The sequence below is a fragment of the Heterocephalus glaber genome, unplaced genomic scaffold, assembly GCF_053883595.1.
Source record: "Heterocephalus glaber isolate CG9 unplaced genomic scaffold, H.glaber_assembly_v1.0 deba00000122, whole genome shotgun sequence".
Lineage (NCBI taxonomy): Eukaryota > Metazoa > Chordata > Mammalia > Rodentia > Bathyergidae > Heterocephalus > Heterocephalus glaber.
This window is the reverse complement of record NW_028258138.1, coordinates 33937045-33963117: the sequence shown is the minus strand read 5'-3', so window position 1 is coordinate 33963117 and position 26073 is coordinate 33937045. Positions and strand designations below refer to the sequence as shown.

The following is a 26073-nucleotide window of genomic DNA, read 5'->3' as shown; positions in this document are numbered from 1 at the left end:
TGTCTGGTTCCAGGGAGAACAATAACCCCTGAATGGGCTCAGTACATTGTGGCTGATTACTGTCCAGGGCACCATTATTGGTGATCTTCTCTTGTCATTGGTTTAGAGGTGTCAGGGAGAATACTGGTCCAAAAACAGGGCTACTGTGGCAAGGCCAATAATCATTATATATGTTACTGTTCACTTGCAAGCTGATAAATATTATATTAAGATTGAAAAATAGTTCTGGAAATAATTTTCAAATAAATATATGGTTAATCATTTTCTGCATGATTTCACTTTAAAAATTAGGTGGAATATTATTTTTACAAATAATTTATGGTATTTTAAACATTTTTAATGGTCAACTCTCAAAATCCAAATCAAATCATCAGAAAGTAGAAATTGGGTAAACCTAATTCCATAAGTCTCCTAATTAAAATGTAAAACGCCTAGGCACCAATTGCCCCTGTTTTCATATGAAAACAAATTGGCTGTCTTTTTTTTTCTCCTCAGTGAATTCATCAAATTGGAACTAAATTACTTGCTTGATCATTATATGTGCATCACTTACATTACACAGAAGTGTCATTCATGAGTCAGTTTTCAGAGAATGGAGTAGACTTTGCTTTGTGGAACTGCTGTCAGTTTTGCTGCCCCTCATATTTAGCATGGCACTTAGCTGCCATTGTCAACAGTGTCAATCCAAATGGCATTAGTTATGGAGATGAAGATGGAGAAGGACTAATGGGAAATATTCACTAGATCAGGGGCCAGCTCAGAGGGAGCTAGGGAGTGGCTCCATCCATAATCTGTGCATCCCCTTCTTCAATACCACTAACCCTACCCTCTAAAGATTGTGGTTTTTACATAGCATAAAATAGAATAAATTTATATCATTGGTTTTAAGGAGTAACCATGGCAAAGTGCCTTTTTTCTGTCTTTGCATTCTCTCTCAGATGTGGGATTCAGAGATGATTTTGCACTTGCTTGACAAAAGAAGCATTCCTCCACCCCCACTAGTGCATCTCTGAGTAACGAATGATCACCTTTCCATGACATCTTTTCCTCTTCAAGTACAGTCTATATTAAAATCCTGCTTTACACAACCTTTGCATGGCTCTGCATATGAAATACTAAAACATCATCAGTTTTAATGAGTCAACCTAGTACTTGAAGAATTTATATTTATGGCCCATAGACTAGCTACCCTCCAACATGAGCTAGATGATGCATTTCTAGGACTTTAAATTAATCCTTTTCATTACAGGAGTAGGTACCCATGAAAATGAATAGAAATTGCTGATCTCATTAAAGGCTGAATTGAAACCAATTCTAATGGTGGCAGTAGCTACAACCTGTGATAATTTCCCTAGCTGCTATATGAGTTAAATCCTATAATTACTTTTAAAAAATCTAAATAGCATAATTTTAGGTTGCATTGTATTTTTTATGTGTATATTTGTATGTGTGTTGGAGGACTAAGTATAGAGATGTATTTAAATAAGCTTGAAATTTAATTGGGTTGGCTTGGATTTTACATTCATAAGGCTTTATATATGTCTTTTTACAGACAGAACTTTTTTCTTGTAATTCCTTTTGATTCTCATTCTCATTTTGAGAGACTGATCCTTAGATTATGACTCTGGACTCTTGTTATAAATGCATACTATGCTAGAGGGCTATTTTTACGCTCACAGACTCAAATCATTCTGGGAGTTTAATTTCTCTTCCAGAGTTTGAAACAAAATTTTAAATTTAAAAAGATGAAGACATTTGTCCTTGCCCTAGGGCCTTGATTTAAGGTTTAGACAGAAGGTTAAATATCAAAACTTTAATATAAATCAAGTGCATGCATTTCTGAACAAAGGTCTGGCACCATCTGCACAGGGCATTAATTCCTTTAGCTGGAGGGCTGGAGAGTCTGTTTACAAAAGAATACACAATTTAGACAGAACAAGTGCTCTTCTATGAACTAGAAGAAAAGAGTCATGTTCATTTGTCATCAAAAGCAAACTGTTTCCCTTTTGGTAAGTTAATGCCCTCCCTTAAAAGGAGATTAGTCCTGGAAAGTAGAGAAATTGGAGCCGGCAGGCAGCATCCCAGAGTAGACACAGATTTGAAATTCTTTAAAAGCCTGTGAGTTCAAACTCACTCAGAATGTCTTCACAACATCACCAGAGAATACTGGTATATCCATGTTATCCAGCAGTTTTATTTTAGAATCATCGTCACATAACTTTTCATAGTAACAGGCTGTATGTAAATAGACATCAATTCTCAGTAGCCAGGCAGTGTGGAAAACTTGGTCAATGCAGTAAGAAAGCAAGCCCAAAGACCACAAGAGAAAGAAATTAATCTTAAGATATGACAAGAAGGATCATTCCTTGATTTTAGCTAATGCCTGTCTTCTAAAAGATGACCCTGGTTTCTTTAATAACTTACCCTCAAAATTAGATGCAATGGGTAATTATCTTGATAGAGAATTTAAATTCAGCCTTTGATTCCTCTCATAGATGAATCTCATACTATGAACACAAGGATAATAATAGGCCAAGGAGCATTTAAATATTTATACAGATCATACTTCAAGTTATATTTGGAAACTTTACAAACCTGGTAGAATGTTTCTCTTCTCACTGCAAATAATTTCTAGGACTTTAAAAGTGAATATGTTAGTACAGAAAAGCAGCGTAAAAGCCCAGTGACCTTAGAGCTTTGAATAAAGACAATTCTATTAAACATTCATTTATAAGCCAAAATCAGGGAATTGGCAGAGGATAACAACATGCACCATACATAAATTGAAAACTGTTTCAGGTATTATAATGCAATAAAATATACATACTACTGATACTATTTAAAGCATTTTAATATTTCTTTAATAGCTTTGAAGTCCCTTAGAAAACTAGCATTAATTTAGGATCTTCATTAATAGCATTACAATCTTGGGGAGAAAAATGAGTGGTGAAACTTTCTGGCTATTTGGATTTAGGACAAAAATCTGATTGTTAGGTTAATTTGTTTTATATCAACCAAGGATTTATACTTCCTTTCAGTGAGGTAGCCTAAGGTGTATTATTGGAAATATGATACTGCTGAACTCATTTTTACATAGTTCTGATTTTAAAAAAACAAAAAAATATAGTCTAGGGAGACATATACTTATAGATGGAAAAGCAATTAACAAAAAAGGAATGCAGATTGAAAAGACGTAATGTGATATGAAATTTAAAAAATAAAAAAGAGAACACTATTAGATTTGGTTCAACTCTGGCCTGAAAGCAGCTACCTTTGTGGTTTGGAAAACATAACTGAGTCAGTTTCTGTATCGGTGAAACATAACTCACAGTACATTTGTTTGTTACAGGTGTTAAAGGAGACCGTCTACATCAAGGGCTTGGGATAATAGTGCTCGTGCTCTGTTTCCACTCTCACTGCCCGTTTAGGTGACAGAAAGGTCAAAGTGCAACTGTTCTTCTCATCCCAGACTATTTTAAAGGCCTCAGAAGAGAGATTTCTCCATTTCTCACTTTCTGGGTGTTGCTTGTGGGAGAGATGCCAGCCAGTAGGTGAGGCAGAACTTCACGGACATGCAGTCTCATGATTTATTACAAGTGCCAATAAGACCTGAGTCAGTGGGCAAAGAAAATGGTATACTGTACCCTAGAGCTCAGTTGAAATTAGAGGTACAATTTGGGTCTTTAGTCTTAACTCAAAAATTTTTTTCGTGACCTTTCGGTTGTGTTTACAACACAAATTCCTTCTTAATCTGTTTCACAGCCTATCCTTCACCCCTCGGTGGATCAAAACAGACCTTATGTGATTCAGCCTGTAGTTCACTTTGAAGTTTGAATCAACATTATGAAAGCATTGATAATACACAGATGGGTATTACTGAAACTGAAAATGCGGGTGAGTGCTACATTGGGCAGTCTCTCCTGAAAATAGCCATCTTCACTGTCTACAGTTCTCTTCATTTGTTGTGCCTAAAAAGATACATCTGCAATGTCTTGCTGATTCTCTGCTTGACCTCCGTTGTTATTTCTACAATTTTTGTATTGTTGTTTCAAGCCTGTATAGTTTCTTATGAATTTATACATTTAAACTTTAATTTTTTCCTAGACCGTTTTGGCAGTCTTTTGGCTTCTGCTGTAGTATAACCGCTTTCTGCTATGAATCTTCCTTGCCAACTGCTATTACTTCTCCCATATTCATAATGGTTATTCAATAAACTGATAGTAAAAAGCACTTGTTGGGTAACTAATATAGTCGACTAGTTTTTAGCCTTGCCCTGGTCAATCAAGGCTACTTTCTAAGAAGAAATGTCAAAATACATTAATTTTGGATTTATATACAAGGAAAATTAAATTAACACCTTGTAGAGATATCTGCACTTCATAACTGCAGTGTTTTTACAATAGCTAAGTAATGGAAACAAATGTCTGTCTGTCAACAGATGACTGGATGAACACATTTTGTTCTATATACACATGCACACACACACACATAATGGAATATTATTCAGCTTTTAAAAATGAGAACTTGTCACTTGTGAGGATAGGTATTAATTAAAGAATGTTATGCTAAATGAAATCAGCCAGACATAGAGAAATAATATATGATCTTTTTAAGAAGTGAAATCTAAAAAATAAAGGTCAAAGAAGTTGAATACATAGAAACAGAATAGAATGGTGATTACAAAGGTATTGTGAGGGTGGGAAAGGGGATACTTAGACCAGTGGATTCAAATTTGAAATTATGTAGAGTTAATAAATCTAAAGATCGAAAGTACTGCATGAGGACTAAGGTAATAATATTATACTATATGCAGAAATTTTTCTAAGAAAGTATTTTAGGTGCTTTTACCACACACACAAAATGGTATCTATGAGAAATTTGGATACATGTATTAAATTTTTCTCCTGTATTACTCATATAAACATATATACACATACACATGTCTCAAAACATCATGTTGTGCATTCTCATTTATACTATAAAAAAGAAATGTAAAAATAAAGCTTAAGTATTAAAAAGAAAAGGAAAAAGTAAATGAGAGAGAGGGAGAGGAGAGGAGGAAACAGAGAGAGAGACAGAGAGAGAGAGAGAGAGAGAGAGAGAATTATATGCCTGCCTAAAACTTTATGGGAAGATAAACAAGATTTGTTGTAATAGACTTCTATCCACCTCTAACAGATCCAACATCAAACCTTAACACAGTGATGGTGAACCTTTTAGAGCTTTCAATGACAACAAGAAGCAAACTGTGGCATGTGTGCCATAGCATAACATCTACCAAATTTCCAACTGCTGAAAAACACCTTCCCAACCTTCTAGCCTCTAGTGTAATCTCTTCCTTCCATTTTCCCCATAATTTTGCATTACAATAATGAAAAGATATACTTGGACTTACAGAGTGCTCCTCACCATGGAAAAGGAAGAAACTTAGCAGGCATGTCCTTCCCTCTTCAGTGGCAAGGGGACAGGAAAGCTGGAATTATTTTCTTATTTTTATTTTTATTTTCATATCTACAAGCTTCAGGTAACAAATTGGGGAAAGACAGACTAGAACACAAGTGGTATAATAGAAAATGGGTATTGTCAATTGGTTACTGAAGAAACTTCATAAAGTTGAGGCTCAGAGAAAACATTGTTTTATTAACACTGAGTGACTTTATCTCTGATGGAAATTAATTTTGGAGAATAAAAGGTATGAATCTAAGCTTATACTGTTGTTGAGTAGAATTTACTCCTTTTAGTAGAGGATGCTAGATATTTGCTGTTTGGAGACATTCATTTTCTCACTCATTTTCAACAATTAATAAAAATCATTGAAAATTTTTAAATATAATAAAGATGCATTGCTCACTGCCTTAGTAAATAAAAACTAATGATTACTTGATAATAATTTGCAAAATTGAGATTAAGTAGCTTTTTTATTCAAATAAGTAATTCTTGAAGTGGTTTACAACCAGGGCAAATGTTTCATTCAGTTCACCCTCTGTGAGGCTTGTGTTAATCATGCCCTTGAGAGAATTCAATCCTAATGTAGGCCAAGGGGTTGAACAGATAACTCTAGCCACTTTCTGGCAGGATTCCATGATCTGAATACACAAAGATGAAGGGATTTAAAAATTAGCATTTCACAAGGTCACAAATATTCAATAATTGTTCTATTGTTATTTTTGTTGGATTTCCAATTTTCTTAATTTTCCATTTAATGTTTGAGATTTAGTGTTTATTTGATCCTTTCATGTTTTTACTATCTTCATTTTACATATGCTAACATTTCCTTCTCTCCTCACTAAATGGCTTCCTTCCAGTGAGTGCTTTCAGTTTTCCTCCTCTGCCTCCCACTTCCTTCAGATCCTTCATCCAAAGGTAATGAACTCTAAATTTACAGCTTCTCCGAAAGGCAAAATTACTAAACAACAACAAAACACGTTTCATTTTAAAATGATTTCAGAGAATATCAACATAAACGAGTTCTATACCGGAAGCAAAGAAATGTTAATTGATCAAGGTGTAATAACTAAAAAGGATGAATCTATTGATCTGATAAAATGATTTACTCATTTTATACATGTGTAATTTCTATGCACAACTATGGCACAATTATATTTTATCTTTTTAACCATTTTCATTAATGTGACTATTTAAAACTTTTTTTTTTTTTTTTTTTTTGGTACCGGGGATCGAACTCAGGTCCTTGCACTTTTGAGGCAGGTGGTGGAACCACTGAGCTAAATCCCCGGCCCCATAAAACTTTTATTTCTATTGATGTGCCTGTGTTGTGCATGTACTTTATGCAAAGAATTGTATTGACAATGAAAAGATTATCACTCTACCCTTATATTAAGGGCATATTAATCATATATAAGAGATATTATTAATCTAATTTTATCAATAAAAATGACATGTAATTAATCACAACTGTTATTTAAAGTCAACTCTAGGATTCCAGAGTTCATGGCTATTGCCTTGATATAACATTTATCTAATAACTTCATTTCCAAATATTAAATAGAAAAATATAACAAAATTATTATTGGTTCTCTTGAAAACTTCTCAGTTCACCTTTTCAGACAGATCCTCTGTGAGGTATTTAGTGTAGAATCATGGAATCCCAGGAGGCCCTTTGTCTAATCTTTCATGAGTCAGGAGTCTTCACTATAATATCAGCGATAAGTAGAGTTTTTGCTTCTGTAAACACTTGTGGTAGCAGGGAACTTCTCCTCTTATAAAAATATGTATATCTACACTAATCAAGGAGCACTACAGAGTATTTTTAGGTTAAAAAATGTGAAAACATTCTCTATTCCTGGGCAGACAGTTGCCTTCATTAATGTATATATTGATTCTGATTCTTCTATAATCAAAATAAGTCACAAAAGTTAAAAATGTCTTCATAAAAATGTGAAACTGAGATAAACTAAGCAAAAATGAACAGGTATATAGACATTCTAAATGCAAATAACAATAAATTCATAAGAATATTCAATTCCAAAGTGGTTAGGAAAATAATTTTATTGTTTTGCCTTAAACATCTTATAATTTCTTATCCTAGCTGGGTGAATTATTATTTTAATGCAATAGCACTGTAGCAACAGAACCATGTAATACTATGATAATCCCATAAAAAATGTGGAGAATTGTTCTGAGTCAGATGTAGCCAAGGTTATCCAGTGAGGAAATCATTTTACATTGGATGCAGGTGTACCATACTGCAAAAAAAAAAAATTTTTTTTTTCAAAACATCAGAGGTAACATTACAGAATATAAAACTATAAAGGAGATATTTCTGGCATAGATAGTGTTAGATAGAAATAATTTCTTGGAAGGAACAATAAATGAAACATGACATACTGTTCCATATTACCAACATTTTCATGCAGAATAGTTTGTACCTTTTTGACAGTATGTTTAGGTCATGAATCAAAACTAAACAACTAAGAAGAGAATGAAGATGGCAGCTATAATATCTACTTATTTTGTAATAATGAAAAACTTAAAAGAAATTGAGATGTTTGAGGTAGGCTGACTAGCCAGCCGGTCACAGAATGTACCCTCAACTTGCAAGAGATTAAGGGACCAGTGGTTTTTCTAGACCCTGCATGAAAGATGTCATAGAACAATGATACAGTAAATAATTAAATAAGAAAGCCATATGTTGTCTACCTGAAACAGTTGTCAACATCAATTGAGTGGAAATTCCTCGTCTAAGATAGACTAGTTCCAATCAAGTATCCATGTCCTGAAGAGCATTTAGCCACCTTCCTTTGTTCTTCTAACCTTTTCTGTGTTCTTTCTTCAGTTTATCTTGTTCATGCTCTGGGTTGAATCTTCCCCTTCTAACTATTTGTCCCTACATTCACTTGTACTCTGCCACCAAAATCGCTTTCATCAAAAAATCATGTTTTCATTAAAATAAAAATATTTTAAAAATTCAACAGTAATCTTAGAAAGCAGGTTTGAGGAGAGAGGTTAAAAGAAAGTACTTTAAAGTACATATCAGAATCACAGGATGTTTATTCTGTCCCCACTGTTTTCTGAGTATGTGACCTTGGGAAAGTACTATACATACTTGGACTTCTGTTTACTCATTTATTAAATAATATTGACTATTACTGTCTTACAGGATTATTAGTTGATTATCAAATGACGTATGTTGTGAAACATATGTATATATACATATTGAAGGATATTATTTAATGATAGCTTTGTTATAAAAATAACAATAACTAATGCTTATTTAGTTCTATCTACTAGTACTACTATACCAAGTATGTTTGTGCATTTACTTAGTTCTCTCAAAGACCTGTTAAGGTAGTTTGTATGACTATCCCAATTTCAAGGTTAAATGAAGAACTTGCCTAAGGTTACACTGCTAATTAGAAGAATCAAGAATTCCTCCTAGGAAATCTAGATACAGAGTCCATCAACATTAACCACTATGCTACCTCACCTGTGTCATGTTGCTTATATGCTATAAGTTTACATCTTAAAACTATTCTGCTTTGTGTTTAAAGAAATTAAATTTTGTGTGCCTGAGTCTATATTTCAGGAAAGTACAAATCCAGTTAGAAAAGTCTTTAACCTTGTAAGAATAGTCAAATGAAAATGACAGATAATGGCTTCTTTTCTGATGACTGTTCTATTAAAATTTTGCTTTTGTTTATTTCATTTTTCATTCAACAGTTGTAGTCATTCTTGGACCTTCATCTGTGACTTGTGAACTTGTCTTCCCCACTAGAGATTTCTGCAATAGTTAACTGGGTAGACAATCTCTCAGAAAAGCATATCTCATATTAAAACCCCTGTCCTACATAACGGATAATTGACTACATAATATTTTAGACTTCTATGCTAGCATAAAATTTTATCATTTGTAACTTTTCAAAGATTTGAACTACAGATGTTTTCTATCTTACTAGGTTTGGCTATATTATTATGGTAGCTCTAACTACATCCTTGAGTAATCTGATTCCATTTGTTTTTTTTCAGTTATTGTTTTGATTTTTGAATACCTGATATGTACTCAAGAGGTATTTTAGAAAGCCTTTCTAACTTTGATATCCACACAGAGGTGTCATGCAGCTGTTAAACAATACTCACGGGACAAGCTCTAGTGGATCTCCAAACATATCCTTCTTTACAAAACAACTTTTATTTTTATGGAGGTTTGTGCCAGAGCTGGTAGGAAGAACATGAATGAAATACACACGATTTAAACAGATCGGTGAAATAACTGACTTGTCTTAGTGTCTTCTAGAAGGTATTCCCAGCCTCTTTCTTTGTTTGCTTTTTGTTTTGAGTCTTCTTTTCAGCCATATTGTAAAAAAAGCTCAGCAGGAGCTTATTTCTGTTCAGTCACTGGAATGCTATCCAGGCTTTGGAGGGGATGGTCACAAATTTAAAACAAATACATTACCCAGCACTATTGTGGTCTCACTTAGCATGCCTTCATGAATGTGAGGCTTTTTTCATTTTCCCAATTGAATCTCCAGACTTATTATTACATATTATGATTTACAAGAGAGTGCGTTTTTAATAACAACACGGAGAAAGCAAAACCCATTTGCTCATCCCAAGAGGTTTGAGAGCACATTATAAACGCAGAGTGGTCAGAATAAAAACTGATACAAGTATACAGTCTATGATTGTTCCTAATTGGAGAAAACATCCAATTAGAGCCAAAAGGCTGAGAAACAAATTATTTACAACAATAAATCATTCTCATAAATACAATCATTTAAAACATTTGAACTGTATTTAAGTGAATAAACAGTGATGTGGGCAATACAAGGAACACCAGACAGCTGCTGACTTTAAATCTTAGTGGCAACCACATTGAAGGCTGTCAAGGATTCTACTGCTCCATTTTAGCAAAAGGCAGGATTATTGAGGCTGCATATATCCTCCATCTCATTTTCAGCTCTATTGCACCAATTATGTTATGTTGAGGCTTAGAGGGTCTTACATTGAGTTTCAGATAGATGGAGGTAGCCAATCTATATTCATTGTGATAAAAATAGTCATTAATTACTGAAACTTGTAAACCGCTTAGCATCCTTCTTAATGTGGCCCATCAGGTGCTTCTCCTTATTCTATAGCTAATCAGCAAAAGAGGAGAAAAATCCTCAGGAAGAAGATGATTGTTTTTGGCTCATACCGAAGGCCAAGGTTAAAAATAAATCTAAAATGCACCTAAGACAACATGCACACACTGGTAAAATATTATTCTTTCTTTTCAATCAAAGTTGATTAGAGAATAATTTCTAATAATATTTTCCCAGAAGGAAATTAATTATCAGTATAATATTTTCCCCTTGTCTGCTAGGCAGCAGTGTGTTTGAATGCCTGCTAAACAATGAAATATATTCTGAGGAATTGGACACAGGAAAACACATTTACAAATAGAATTATATAATTATCTCTTTATATAAAAGTGAATGTCATAGGAACTCATAAAATATTTTAGTAGAGGGAACCCAACAAGTAAAGAGTTCTCTGAAGGCAATAATACATTCTTTCGTCTTTGAATGGACATCTTTGGTTTGCTGGTGGGAACTTAAGGTGAGGTTGTCTTGAAATAAAATGTCATATTCAGTGTTTGAATTTGTATTGATAACCTTATGTTTAATTAGCAAAAATACCCACGTGGCTACTTCATTAAGACAATCACAATCATGGGGTAGTACATGTCAGTATTAGGAACTATATAATAGCTTTCTTTTGGTAGACAAAATATAGATGAAAATAGCTTTTTGTTTGTAAATATATCCCACAGGTTGGAAAAGATAGAAAGCATGCCTATATGAAATATAAACACATACTGAGGGCTTCTTTCTTTAACATGCATATTTCATAAGTAAAATCGTGCTTTCAGGAATGCAGTGCAACCATATTTCATGCATTTCAATATGACAAATATTCGTGAATGGAAGTACAATTTTTTAAAGGAATGGGCAAAGAAAATTGGAGCAATGTTATATTGGCTAAGTTGATTTCTATAAAAGCCTTGTAGAGAGCTTTAAAAATGAACAGTGTGTGCCGGAAAAAAAACTTTGAAAGAAATTACAAGTAGGTTTCACTACATTAGAAGCTCAAGATTGCTTATTAAATACATAACTTGTTTTTCTGCTATACCAGTCATTTTACATAAGTGTGTGATTTGGCTTCCATTTATAATGTGTAACTGCAGCATGCTTCAATGGTGCCACAGGGAATATTTGTTATGGTTTGTGTATTTGGTTAAAATCTTTGGAAAAATTCCAAAAGCATTTACATACTCATGGCAGCCTTGGGTAAGCACTTTTTTCAGTTCACTTCTTTTCTTGGCAAGTGGGGAAGAAAACATCTGCCCTCTAGACACAGGGTAGACAGTGTTTCCCCATTTCCTTTCTCCCCACTCCAGGTTTTTATAATTGGTATAATCTATTTTAGAAAGCAATTTAAATTTCTATTGTTCCTTGGACAAAAGCTCCTTAGACTCTGTTCAAAATATGTTGAGCTACTGTTCCCATTTTATTTATGTTTGACTATTTTAGTTATAAATGATTATTGCTATTAAAATCAACAATAAAAATTTTGCTCTTAGTGCAGCTTCTAAGTAAAATTTCTTTGCACAGAAATTTTGAGGGACAAGGAAGAAGTGTAATATAATCTGACAAGCAATGAGAAATTTGCCTCCTCTTCCAAATAAATTGATCCTTTATGCGCTAGTGCAAGTATAGACTCTAGTACAGATTTTATGATAGACAACTAGAGAAATGTAAAAAAGAAAAACAAAAAGTGCAACTGTTATTTTTCTTTCCACTTTAAGGTTTTATTGGAAAGAATTTTTTATCTATATGGCCTTCAGATATAATTCTTGATTTATTATAAAAGAGGCAAACACATCTCCATAGGGAGCCAAGAAAGGGATTGAAGACTGAAAGAATGAGAAGAAACATTTAAACATGTTCCAGGATTGTTCCTTTTCTAACTGCTTTGCTATGTCTTACACAATTTAAAGGTCTTTGCAAGAACAATCTGTGAGCAGGGAAAAAACAACCTTACTTTCACACACACAAAAATGCACATGGAGACGAGTTGATAACAAAAAAATCCTTTGCTTTTTACATCCTCACCCTTCAGGAGGTACTGAGATCACATGGGCACTTTGAAAACGTTTTCTTCTCTGATACTTCTCCGCCCCCCCCCCCCACCTTTGCCATTCCCTTCCCATGATGTTTTGGCTTCTTCTACATCTTTTCCAATGATGTGTGCCTTCTTCATCAGGATCCTAGGGACTTCAATCCATGCAGGCAGGAAGCTTTAAAATAATGGTCATGAAGAAAATCCTGGGCTGTTTCTGGTATAACTTTAGAGCTGATAAAAACTATATCCTCTTGTCTTTGGTTGGAGTCAGCCTAAGTCTTTCAGATAACCAAAGTGAAGCACCAAAGGACCTTCTCACTATCCGAGTTAAGAGGTGAAAGAATATGAGGGCCACAAAAAGCTCTCCAGCTGCTTTCCTTCTAGTGGTCTCCTTTTTGAGTTCTCAGAACTGATAGTAATGATTGTCTTTGCTCAGTGAGTAAGTTTGTGTGTTTGGTTAGCCAATTGGGAAATGTCTGCCTTGACCATACTTGATAGACCATAAACCAATTATACATACTGAAAATCCAATTCAAGCTAAGTTAAGTTTTAAAAAGGATAGTATTGGCTCACAGAATTGCAAAGATTTTGGTATGATTTAGTCTTGGGATGAAAATTTGCATGACAGACTAAGTTCTCTCTGTATTTTTCAATTAGTTTTACTTCTTTTTTCAGGTAAAAATTTTATAAAAAACTTCTAGAGTAGAATCATAGCCATATAAAATATCTCAAATACTAGGAATAAATATCTTGTGCTTTGAGAGAGAAAAAAAAAAAGAACTAAAGATTTGAATAACTGCTAAGAAAATAGCTTCTGTTTTGTTCTTGTTTCAACTGCAGATCTTCCTGCTCAGCATTTTACTTGTTAACCTACCATACCTAGGATAGCAAGGATCAAAGACAAATGCAAGACTGTCAAATTATTGTTTTTGTGGTTTACACTGAGAATAGCCTCAGGATGCCAGATGGACCTTGTCCTATGGGGGACATTTTTCCCTACCTGTAACAGATGAATGGAACCCCATCTCCACAGAATTTATCAGTGCCTGTTGAAGTCTATACCACAGAGCATCAGCATTGCTATTGATTAATCCTGATTGACAATGAATTATAAAATTAGAGACAATAAAGTTATTTTCTTAGTGCATTTCCAATGTGTACCGTCCAGCACTGGTAAGGACTTAGAGTAGGAGACCTTTCTCAGTTCACACTTGAGAGATAACCCCTACACATTGCTGATCAAATTAAAGCTAAAACTTGATATATGAATGGATTATGTTTTCTTATTGCTACATAGGCATTAACCAATAATGTGTATACATTTGCTAAATAGCAACATAGACAAACATTCTTTTTAACTGAGTATTTACTGAATAACTTCTCTAAAAATTCATCCATGATCTGGAGGCTTCTTCTGATACAAAGTCACTCCAGGAAGGTAATGCAGTTATGACAGGTTGGGATCTATCACTATAAGCTAGATCAGCTACAATGACTACTGAACCCCAAAATGTGTTTAGCTTGGTAAAATTGATTATCCATGGCACATTTTAATATTTAAGTTGTAAAAAATAGGCATTAGTTGGCATTCTGTTTCATCCGAGGTTTGAGAAGTAAGTAATCCTAAAGAATAGATTTGAATTGACAAGGATGGGACTCATGATGTAGTTCACAATGTAGTTATTTTTCACACAAACACTTATTAAGGGACAAATGTACATGAAAACATACAAAATACAAATACATTTTTGATCTTATCATATGCATATAAATTTCTTTGGTTTACTTAAGCAATTTTTGTTTTTGAATATCATGAAGTTCAGTGAGATTTAATGTTATCAAAGATGAATGCTATTGAATAGATGAAATCACTGCCATTTACTAGAAAAGTGGCCAATCTTCATCCAGAAACAACTGCAAATAGTCAATGTCAGAGGACCAGGGCAAACCTTAAAAAAATGAGAAGAGACCAAAGAGGGGTTCTTGGGAGGATCTTGGATGAAGCCTTGAGTTCCTAGTCTAAATCTCTACCTCTGGATTGCCACCAGAAAATCAGAGACATATGTATGGTAGTTAATTGGGGTAAGATTGATGTTTAATTTATGCCTTTGCATCTAAATTATTTATAACCAAGTAGCCTGTTAGTGGAAAATTTCATTGTTTTGCTGAAGTTGATTATTTCAGATTTTCTAAAATAGCCTCTGTCAAAATGAAATAAAAGTATACCAAGGAATGTTTTAAAATATTTTTATTAGTATATGTTTGAAGTATACTACGATTACACTTATGGTGGGGAGATGGTACATGACCATAACACATCTTAATTCTTTTTTTCTTTAATTTATATTTTGGGTTTCTCACATAAGAGAAATCATGTAATATTTAAGCTTGTGTATCTTACTTATTTCTGGCTTGTTAAGTTTGATAAAACAAAAGAAATCTGATAATAACTTTTATAAAATTATAGAACGTTATATGGTGAGTAAAATGTTTACATTATATTAAGAAAGACAATGTTTAGAACCTTTATTAGTAGTCAAAGTGTGAAGTTCTTTTACTAAGTCCAGGTAGAAGATCTATTACCAAATATTTTTGGTCATCTGCACTAGATATTACAGTCCTTGTCCTCAAGAAAAATTTGTTTTCTCAAGGAAGACTGATCTTACTAATTTATTACCGTGTATATAACTTGTGCCAAATACTACACATAATTTTAGAGAAACAATGATGAAAACAATTTATACTTTCATGTATATTAGACCTTTAGACATTTTTGGTAGGTGGGAAATAATCACAGCCAAATAATACTACAATGTGAAGATATAAGTAAAAAAGAGATTCCACAAATATCTATCAGGCCTGGTAGACATGGGTTGTGGGAAAGCCATGACATTCTCCTGGATTTCAAAATCTTATGATCAGATTTATTTTAGCCTCTAACTATTTCAACTTAGTTCTTTATAGATGTGCTAATTTAATTCTAAGAATAAAATAACTTGGAGTATGCCTTTTTATTACTTATTACGATGTCTTACCTGGAATTTATAACATGAGTAATGACCAATCAACATCCTGTGCTATTCATGTTGACCAATGCAATTGTAACAAAGGTTTGCTGTAACTCTCTTCTTAACCTATAAAACAACATGCCTTTTTGGAGACCTATTCTGAGCAACTAGAACATCATCTTTCCAGCTGACCATCCTCACTTTGCCTTGTATGAACTCTTTGTTTTCATATGTAGTATTATTCTGTTTGCCTTTCAGGTTGATCAAAGGTTAACAAATGCATATCTAACTGATATTACTGGTGTCATGAAAAGCTTATGGTTTCAAAGAGAGAATATTTATGAAACTTGACTAAGTTGACAAAAGTCAAATGTTTTCTTGGGACACAATATTTAACTTTAAATTGTTTAAGATTTTACTAGAAGAAGTGTGGCAAAAACTATAAGGCAAAAGATGTAGTGGTAGATATAGAGGCCCTGTGGGGCAGAACACAGTTCCTTTCAGACAGTGAAAGACATTTTGAATCAAATACAAATGTTATACGAAGTAAAAAGTTGAGTGAGAGATTCTAGACTCCTTGTCTTGGAGGACACTTAAGCAGCTTGGACATTGTTCTAAGAGCTCTGGACTCTACTGATGTATTTAAAGCAAGGTGTGTGATGTTTAATTATTCTTTCATTCTGACTGGTCTGCTGATAATATATGAAGAATGGACTGGATGCAAGTAGTTATGAGCAGAATTGTTAGGCAGCACTTGAGGTTGCTTGGGAGACAAATGACCATCATCCATAGTAGTGACGGCGGAGATAGAGTCCTGTACATAGAACTGACAGAAACTTAGAAGTACTACTCTGCCATTAAAAAAAGATAGACTTGAGTCATTAATAAGAAAATGAATGTAACTTGAGACCATAATGTTAAGTGAAATAAATCAGACACATAAGCTTAAACATAGCATGATTTCTCTTATATGAGAAACCCAAATTATAAATAAAGAACAAAATGAAAGATAGAAAAAAGGAAGTAGGAAGACAAATTTTTCTCAAGTGGGAAGGGGATCAAGATAGGAAGAAAGGGAAAGAGGAAAGGGTATAAAAAATGAATTAAGAAGTGTTATGGACATGTACCATCTCCACACAAGAAATGTAAACATGTACTGCAAACATGTACTAATAAAATTTTTAAAAACCTTGTTGAAGTCCTGGATAAAGGCAGTGGGTAAAAAGGAGAGGTATTAGGATAATTCCTAGGTATTTGGCATTTGTAATTATACTCTTCATTGATCAATTTTACCAAGAAAGTAATTTAAAAAAAGAATAAATTTTATTACTATAATGATATGCACAAACTACAAAAGAGTTTAAAAGTTAGTGGCAAAATGTAGCACAAGTGTTAGAGACCTTATATTGAGAGCTCCATCCATACCCAGATCCTTATATGTTGAGGAAAAGGTATGATGGAATTGTCAGCACTGGGGCCAGTCAATTGGAGTCCTGTGGATCAGTTTGGGGATTTTTGATTACAAACGATAGAAAGTAAGTTTGATTAAATTAAGCAAGGCAGGGAACTTGGGGTTTAGCTCACTGGTAGAGTGCTTGCCTAGCGTGCATGAGGCCTAGGGTTCAATCCTCAGTCCTGTAAATATGAAGGAAGAAAGTAAGGGAGAAAATGTATTGGGAAAAATAATAGATTATAAAAGTTAGGAGATTCTCTATGTGAACACGGGTCCTGAGAGCAAGATTTTCAGGTGGTCTGAGAAAGTAAAAAGCAGGCAGCACAGCAAGAGTTTGAAGTGTAATAACTTAGATGAGTCATGGCTGCCAGAATGGGGTAGATTCCAATCATGTCTACATTCTCTTTCTGCTCAATACTCAGCCTCTAACTTGCCTAGGTCAGATCACATGTCATCCTTTGAATATGGCAGAAACAGGCCAAACTGGAGAAGGTAATTCCTCAGAGACAGCATGCTTCTATTAGAAAGAAGAAATGAAATCTAAAAACATTGGTGCTATATTGTAAAGTATTCACCTTCTTGTCTTTTAGGTCTTTACCACAGCCATGCAGACAAGCAGTGATCCTTTTTGGTTTTCTTCCCATATGTGAAGCTAGGAGCATCTTCTCTTAATTGGTAGTAGCTGTGAAAATGACCAAGTGATGGAGCTTAGTGCTCTCTCTATGAGCCCTCCTTTCTTCCTCACCTCTCATATTCAGGTGGCTGGATGTATTCATCTCGAATTTTGTAACTACTGGATATATTGCATTATAATTTAATGCATATTAATTTAGTAGGCAATGGAAGTGGGCTGGGGGAGTTGGGAGAAACGTCCCTCTAGTATGTAAACACATTTGTTAAAATTACAAATAACTTCAATAAGGTGTTTTTATCCAGGTTAGTCATAAGTCAAATTGAATTCTAAATGGATTGCTTCTTGATTTACAATACAAATATGACTTTTACATACTGAGTTTTTCTCACCATGAAGTAAGTATTTTCCTATACTTTAGCCCTCAATGTTCTCTAGTTACATACTTCCAGCTGGAGACATTTATATCATTGTTGATTTACATATACTTCACAATAATTTTCACCCCCTACACAGACAATTCAAAGAGATTCAACAGAACTCATACAGTAACATATGGAATAATAATTGTTAGAGATTTGTTTGAGTCCATTGCTTCCCTGTCAGTGCAATCCTCCTTACTCCTCTCAAGAAAAAAGGTCTCTCTTTCTGAACACAATTTTAGTTCCCAACTATGTTAAGTAATTTATCTCCAGTTGTCCCAAATCCTGCATCAAATTACCTAAGTTGTCAGTCAGGTTTCCACATATTGATTCAGCAATCTCAGCCTTGTGTCCTGCCCAATTCCAGCAGAGGGTTGATTGCTTTACTCCAAAATCCTTTGAAAGGTTAAATTGTTAACAATACAAATGCAGTGGAAATTGGGATAACTTTGCTTAGCTTCAATCTCTTCACCTTGAGCCCCGGGCATTTAGAACTCATCTCTGGGCAGCAGGATGGCAAATTGGAAAGGTGAGTGGTAATGCAGTTACTGCCAGGAGCTAAAGCAGTAGTTAGATGTCTACTTAGTCTGGGAGGGGTGCAGTCAATACTCAGGTGTTCACCTGCCTCCAAAAGCAAGCAGGTACTGATGGGGAGGGTCAATTACATATAACCTGCACCCCTGAGTCCCTGCTTATGTCTGGATAAATAACTAGAGAGAAACAAAAATAAATGGGCCCAGAGAGTAAGGGAGCTATTTTCTTTAACCTAAGCCTTTGCTTAGATTCATTGCCTGTCCAAAGAGAAACATTTTCTTATAATACCAATTAGAGTCATTGTTCTGTGGATTATTTCCATAATAGCTAATGAAAATCATATCTGATTGCAAATATGGTAGCTTTATAAGAAGGCACTAACCCCTTAAATAGCCTTGAGTGCTTTTTACTTAATGTTCAATTTGGAGCTAATATACTTTAGGAGTTAAGTGCTAGTGTTTAACCTGTTAAGAGATTTTAAGTTAACTTGGGTGTTTAACAGTGAGCTGCTCTGAAGAGTATTACAAGTGAGCAGGTGTTTAAGAGAGTAGATCATAATTTAAAGTACTTGACTGAAAAACAGGAATATTTTAAAATGACATTTATGTATTAAATCTTGTTAAAGGCTATATACGTGAAAAAAAATTGGTTTAGCAAGGCAAAATACTGCATTAGATTGCTCTTCATATGATCATGATGCTAAATCTGGAGGTTGAAAAGGAGATAGAGTTTATGTACGGGCTCTGTTCATCCATCTTTTAGTAATCCCTTTTCTCTTCAGCAGCTTTCCCATTTCTCTACCCTTTTCATAACAAAAATTCTAAAAAGAGATGTTGACATATGCTGCATGAATGTGCCTTCTCTTACCTACTCCAATCCATTTGTTGAACCCATTACAGTATAAAAATGCCTTAAGACTACCACTGATCTCCATTTTGCAAAATCTAATTGATAATTACACTTCTTGTTGACATTTCAGAGGATTTTATATGATTGACCATATGGCCATTCCTTCCTTTGTAAAACATTTTTTATTTGGTATTTATTTATTTATTTATTTATTTATTTATTTATTTGATTTCTGTGGCAGGGTCTTGCTACATAGTTCAGGATAGCTTTGAACTTACTACGTAGTCCAGACTAGCCTAGAACTCATGAGGATCATCCTGCCTCAGCTTCCTAAGTGCTAGGATTACAGGCATGCACCGTCACACATAGTTGTTCATTTGGCTTATGACGTACATTTTTCACTGGGTCTCTCTTTTCTTACTGGCTGCTCATTTTCAGTTTCTCTTCATTTCCCTGAGGAGTTAATGTTGGAAGTCCGTAGATCTTTTCTTTCAACTTTCACTAATAAGATTTTCCAATTTTATGACTTCCTTCATTGAACCCCAGATAAGATATCTAAAATGAATGTCTATGAAATAATAATTGTTACTACAGCTATACTTTATTAAACACATACTATATCTGAGTCACTTCATGTGTGTTATCTATTTTATAAATGGGAACATGATCTTACTTAGGTCAGCTACCTCAGAGAAGCCATATACTTTGCTGGTTTTCTATTTATTTTGAATAAAATGTGCTATGCTTAAACCAAAAATGTGGAAATTTTCAAAGGAAAATTGAAATGAATGATTCAGATATAATATTTTGTTTTAGGCCTTATACCACAAAAAATGGATTGTTTTTATAAATGAGAAAAAATTGAATCAGTTGTAGAAAAATAGATTCACCTTGAGACCATAATATTAAGTGAAATAAATCAGACACACAAGTTTACATGTCACATGACTTCTCTTACAAAACCTAAAATATAAATAAAGAGAAAAAGAAAAAATAAATAGCAGGAATTAGGGAGAAAGATCATTTTCAAATGGCAAAGGACTCATGAGATGGAGAGAGTTGGGAGCGAGAGGAGGGAAGGAGGATAAATAAAGGATTGATATTGTTATGTAGATGTACAAACTCCCATAAGGAATGGACTAATAAAAAGTAAAAACAAAAGAATATTTTTCTCAGAACTGTAAAAAGTTTCTCAAGATACTTTCAATCAAATATCAAGATTTCATTAACTATTATCTCTAGGCAACAACAACAACAATACAAGGATCTTCAAGTTGTACATTAATATTTGTACTAACAATTTTCTATCTGAACTATTCACGTTGTGGTCTGGCATCATCTGAAGCTGTTATTGGAGTATGAGGTTCAAGGTATGTATTATGGATAAAGGATGCAACCTCTTATTTGGCTGTTCACTCCAGTACAAACTCTGAAGGGGACAAGAGCTGGAGTGTGTCTGCTGAACACTGTCCCTGTAACAAGTCCTTATTTTAAGGATGGGCTGGGTGGGATATTGTCACTTTTTGTACCACTAGGATATACTTAACTCCATTTGGATTATAGCTGCATCTCATGGCACAGTGCAAGGGTTTCATAAACAGAGCCCTGCATGTGGAATAACTGACTTGACTGGGTTGAGCATTTAACATTTGTTTGGGAGCATTGAACCACTTTGCTTCTTATATCCTGGATTGGTTCTTGGGTTTTTCTCCCTGCCCCTGAAGGTGATAGCAGCTTCTTTGAGGACAATCAACAAGGACTCAATCTTTTATGTCTAGTTTTTGCTTGCCTGCTATGTTAGCTGCTTGTTATCTTTTTGAACAGTCCATTAATAGCTTCTAGCCATAGTCATCCCTATCTTTTATTCTTATATCTTCTATTTTTTTCCTAAAGTGCAACACCTGCTCTTTATTTGATTTAATACATGATCTTCCTTGGTATACCTTCACCACCTGTAAAGCATTAACTGCCACTTTGTTAGGTGGATGTTCTTCAACTACCTGTGTTGGTAGCTTTACCATTGCCTGGTATCTGCTGTTTGAATCAGCCCCCACTGATGGCAGAATTTCTTGTACCCCACTTCTGGGTTGTCTGTTTTGAGACAGAGCTTGAGATGCAATGTCGTTGTGAAGGGGCAACTTGTATAAAAGGAAATGGAAAGTACAAAATTTGGTTATCTAAGTAAACAGCAGTGTGTACTCCACAAATCCCCAGAGAACTTGGCAGGGGGCTCTGGAGTGGGTAATGATGTAAATTCATGGGATTTTGTGACCTCACCTTGCTCAGTCACTGATTATGGGCTCTGAAACAGTGTGACTTCCTTGATTGAGGCAGAGTCTGAAGGAGCTGGTGACTGAGGACTATCTGGTGGATGTATTATAACATAGCAGAAGTTTATCTTTGAAAGGATGTCTCTGAGAAACAAATATCTGTCTACAACAGACCTCTTTTTGGTAAATCAAGATATTTTCTATAGATATAACTAGATCTTTGATTTTTAATATTTGAAATCAGATGCTTTCTTTTTCAAACCTTGTTCAATTTCCTAAGTCAGTGGCAGCAAATCTTTTAGATCTTTCAATAATACAAAGAGCCGGAGTCACGCGGAAGATGCCGAATCACCCCGCTGCAGAGAGGCAGATCTGCCCACGCCCTACCGAGGTCCCCAGCCACGCAGAATATGCCGAATCAGCCCGTTGCACACAGGAAGGTCTGTGCACGCCCTACCGAGGTCCTGAGTTGTGCGGAAGACACCGAATCACACCGCTGCAGACAGGCAGCCACCTGGTTCCACAATACAAAGATGCAGAGGACACCAGACCACCAGACCAAGGTACTGAGTTCTGCTGTTCCCGGCCCAGAGGTAGGGGCTTCTGAGCCACCATCCCACTGCTCCTGGTCCAGAGAAAGGGGCTTCCTGGCCACCATCCCTCCCTTTGCTCCCAGCCCACAGGAAAGGGCTTTTGGGTCACCATCCCTATAGCTGCTCCCGGCCCCTGTCCCACCTTACCCAGCTCAGAGGAGGTAAGCTGTGCAGGTGCCAACAGCCCCCCCCCAGTCAAAATGAGAAAACATGTAAATAAGTCTCAAAACAAGACTTTCAGATCACCTACAGCAACCCCAAAGGGAAATGAGATGGAACACTCTGATACTCAACCACCTGGACCCACTGAACTGGCAAAAGGGGATCTGGAAAAAATGAAATCAGAAATAATTTCTCAGATAACAGGAGAAATTGTGCCCCTAGTGCAAGACATGATTAATAAATCTAGAGAGGAGCTCAGGAACATGATGAAATCCCAACATAAGAAACAAATGGAATCCATAAAACAGATGCAAATAGATTTCCAGGGCATGAAAAACTCCATTGAAAGTCTACACAGCAGAATGAGCCAATGTAAGGAGAGAATTTCAGATACAGAAGATAAGATTGCAATTAGTGACCAGGAAAAGAAAAATTGCTTCAAAATTATAAGGGAACATGAGAAATCAATCCCGCAGCTGCTAGATGATGCAAAGAAGAATAACATAAGACTGATTGGGCTAAATGAAGAAACAGGAGAGAGTGGAGATGACATAAAAAAATCTCTTCACAGAAATAATGGCAGAAAACTTCCCAAGCAGGGGAAAAGAGCTTGACATACAGATGAGTGAGGCATATAGGACTCCAAACAGCCTTGATCAAAAAAAAATCTACACATAGGCATATAATTGTTAAGATTCTAGAAACACAACAGACGAACAAAGTTCTCTAAGCAGTCAGAGAAAAGAAACAAATCACATACAAGGGAAAGCCCATCAGAATCACAGCAGACTTCTCAACACAAACCATCAAGGCAAGAAGACCTTGGAGTGACATATTCCAAGCCCTAAAAGAAAACAGCCTCCAACCCAGATTGATGTACCCTGCAAAACTATCTTTCAAAATTGATGGAGAGATAAGATACTTTCATGACAAAGAGCACCTTAGGAACTTGGTGAATACCAAACCAGCACTCCAAAGAATTTTGGACAATATCCTAGGAACAGACATTGAGGATCACAACCCCAGGAAGCAAAGCAGAATGAACCCATCTGGCATGACAAGAAATTAAATGTAAAGGGGGAGAACTCAATAAAAAGAAAAAGTCATGGCAATGATAAGTCAATACGTTTCAGTTATAACCATCAATGTTAGTGGTCTCAATTCAATAATCAAAAGAAATAGACTGGCAGAATGGGTCAAGAAGCAAAATCCAACAATGTGCTGCATACAAGAAACACACTTAATTCAAAAGGAAACTCATAGACTGAAAGTTAAAGGGTGGAAAACAATACTCCATGTGACAGGAACCTGAAAAAAAGCAGGAGTAGCTATCCTCTTGGCAGATCAAGTGGATTTCAAACCAACACTGATTAAGAGAGATGAAGAAGGACACTACATCCTTGTAAAGGAAGGAATCCAAGAGGAAGAGATGACAATCATAAATATCTATGCACCAAACACTAGTGCACCCAACTATGTAAAACAAATACTAACAGACATGAAAAGTCCTATATGCACTAATACAATTGAGTGGGGGACCTCAACACCCCACTGTCACAAATAGATAGATCAACTAGACTAAAAATAAGTAATGAAATACTAGAACTCAATCGAACTCTTGAACAAATGAACTTAACAGATGTTTACAGAGTCTTCCACCCCACAAAATCAGAATACACATTCTTCTCAGCTGCACATGGGTCATTCTCCAAAATAGTCCACATACTCACACATAGAACATGTTTAAGTAAGTGCAAAGGAATTGAAGTTATCCCCTGTATATTATCAGACCATAGTGTGATGAAATTGGAGATCCATAGCAAAAGAAACTCAAAAAATTTCATAAACAAGTGGAAATTGAACAACACACTTCTGAATAACCAATGCATCACAGAGGAAATGAAAGAAGAAATCAGACAGTTTCTTCAATTAAATGACAATGACAATACAACATATCGGAATCTATGGGACACAATGAAAGCAGTCTTACGAGGGAAATTCATAGTGGTGAATACACATATTAGGAAAACAGAAGGAGCTCAATTAAACAACCTGATGCTGAACCTCAAGCTTCTAGTAAAAGAAGAGCAGGACAACCCCAAAGCTCATACAAGGGAGGAAATTATAAAGATCAGAGGGGAAATCAGTGCAATGGAGACTAAGAGAACAATACAAAAAATCAATGAAGCCAAGAGTTGGTTCTTTGAAAGAATCAACAAAATTGACAAACCTTTAGCCAACCTTGTCAGAAAAAGGAAAGAAAAGGCCCAAATCCATGCAATTAGGAATGAAAAGGGTGAAATTACAATAGACCCAGCAGAAATCCAGAGGATCATCAATACCTACTTCCACAACCTATATGCCAATAAGATGGACAACACAGAAGAAATGGACAGATTCCTAGATACATATGAATTACCAAAGTTGAATGAAGAAGACCTTAAAATTCTGAGCAACCCAATATCAACCAATGAAATTGAAAATGTAATTAAAAACTTATCAACTAAAAAAAGCCTGAGTGCTGATGGCTTCACTGCCGAATTCTACAAGACATTTAGAGAGGAACTGCTGCCACTACTGTTTAAACTCTTCAATGAAATTGAAAGGGAAGCAATACTCCCAAATTCATCCCTGGAAGCAAGCATCACCTTGATCTCCAAATCAGAGAAAGACCCAACTGAAAAAGAGAACTATAGGCCAATCTCACTAACGAACATAGATGCAAAAATCCTTAATAAGATAATGCCAAACAGAATGCAGAAGATCATCAAGAAGATCATACACCCTGATCAAGTGGGATTCATCCCAGGGATGCAAGGATGGTTCAATATACGAAAATCAATCAATGTAATACACTATATCAATAGAGCCAAGGACAAAAACCATATGATTATCTCCGTAGAGGCATAAAAGCATTTGACAAAATCCAACATGCATTTATGATAAAAATCCTGCAAAAAATTGGAATAGATTGTCTCTACCTCAAAGTGATAGAAGCCATCTATGAAAAACCAACAGCCAATATCATAGTAAATGGTCAAAAACTGAAATCCTTCACACTAAAATCAAGAACAAGACAAGGATGTCCACTATCACCACTCTTGTTCAATATAGTTCTGGAAATATTAGCCATGGCAATTAGAAAAGAGAGAGAAATAAAAGGAATAAAAATAGGTAATGAAGAAGTCAAATTGTCATTATTTGCAGATGACATGATACTCTATATAGAAGACCCCAAGAACTCCACCAAAAGTCTTCTAGACTTAATAACCAAATTCAGTCAAGTAGCTGGTTACAAGGTCAACACACAAAAATCAATACCTTTCCTCTACACCAATGACAGACTCACTGAGAGAGAAAAATGGCAAATAATTCACAATAGCATCCAAAAAACTGAAATACCTAGGAATCACCCTAACGAAAGAAATCAAAGATCTCTTCTCTGAAAACTATGACATTCTGAAAAGAGAGACTGACGATGATATCAGAAAATGGACAGACATCCCCTGCTCCTGGGTGGGAAGGAT

General features: G+C 35.1%; 1 long non-coding RNA gene across 2 annotated transcripts in view; it reads left to right on the top strand.

The window, feature by feature from the left end:
• LOC147830393 (uncharacterized) overlaps positions 1-26073 on the top strand; it is a 74235-nt gene that overhangs the window by 9088 nt on the left and 39074 nt on the right. Inside the window, exons 4-5 of one of the 2 annotated variants that reach the window (XR_015452298.1) lie at positions 3350-3668; positions 3763-3894. This is a non-coding gene — a long non-coding RNA (uncharacterized LOC147830393). Of the gene's footprint in view, positions 1-3349; positions 5822-26073 lie in introns of those variants that run through there. The other variant, XR_015452299.1, reaches the window with a different exon arrangement.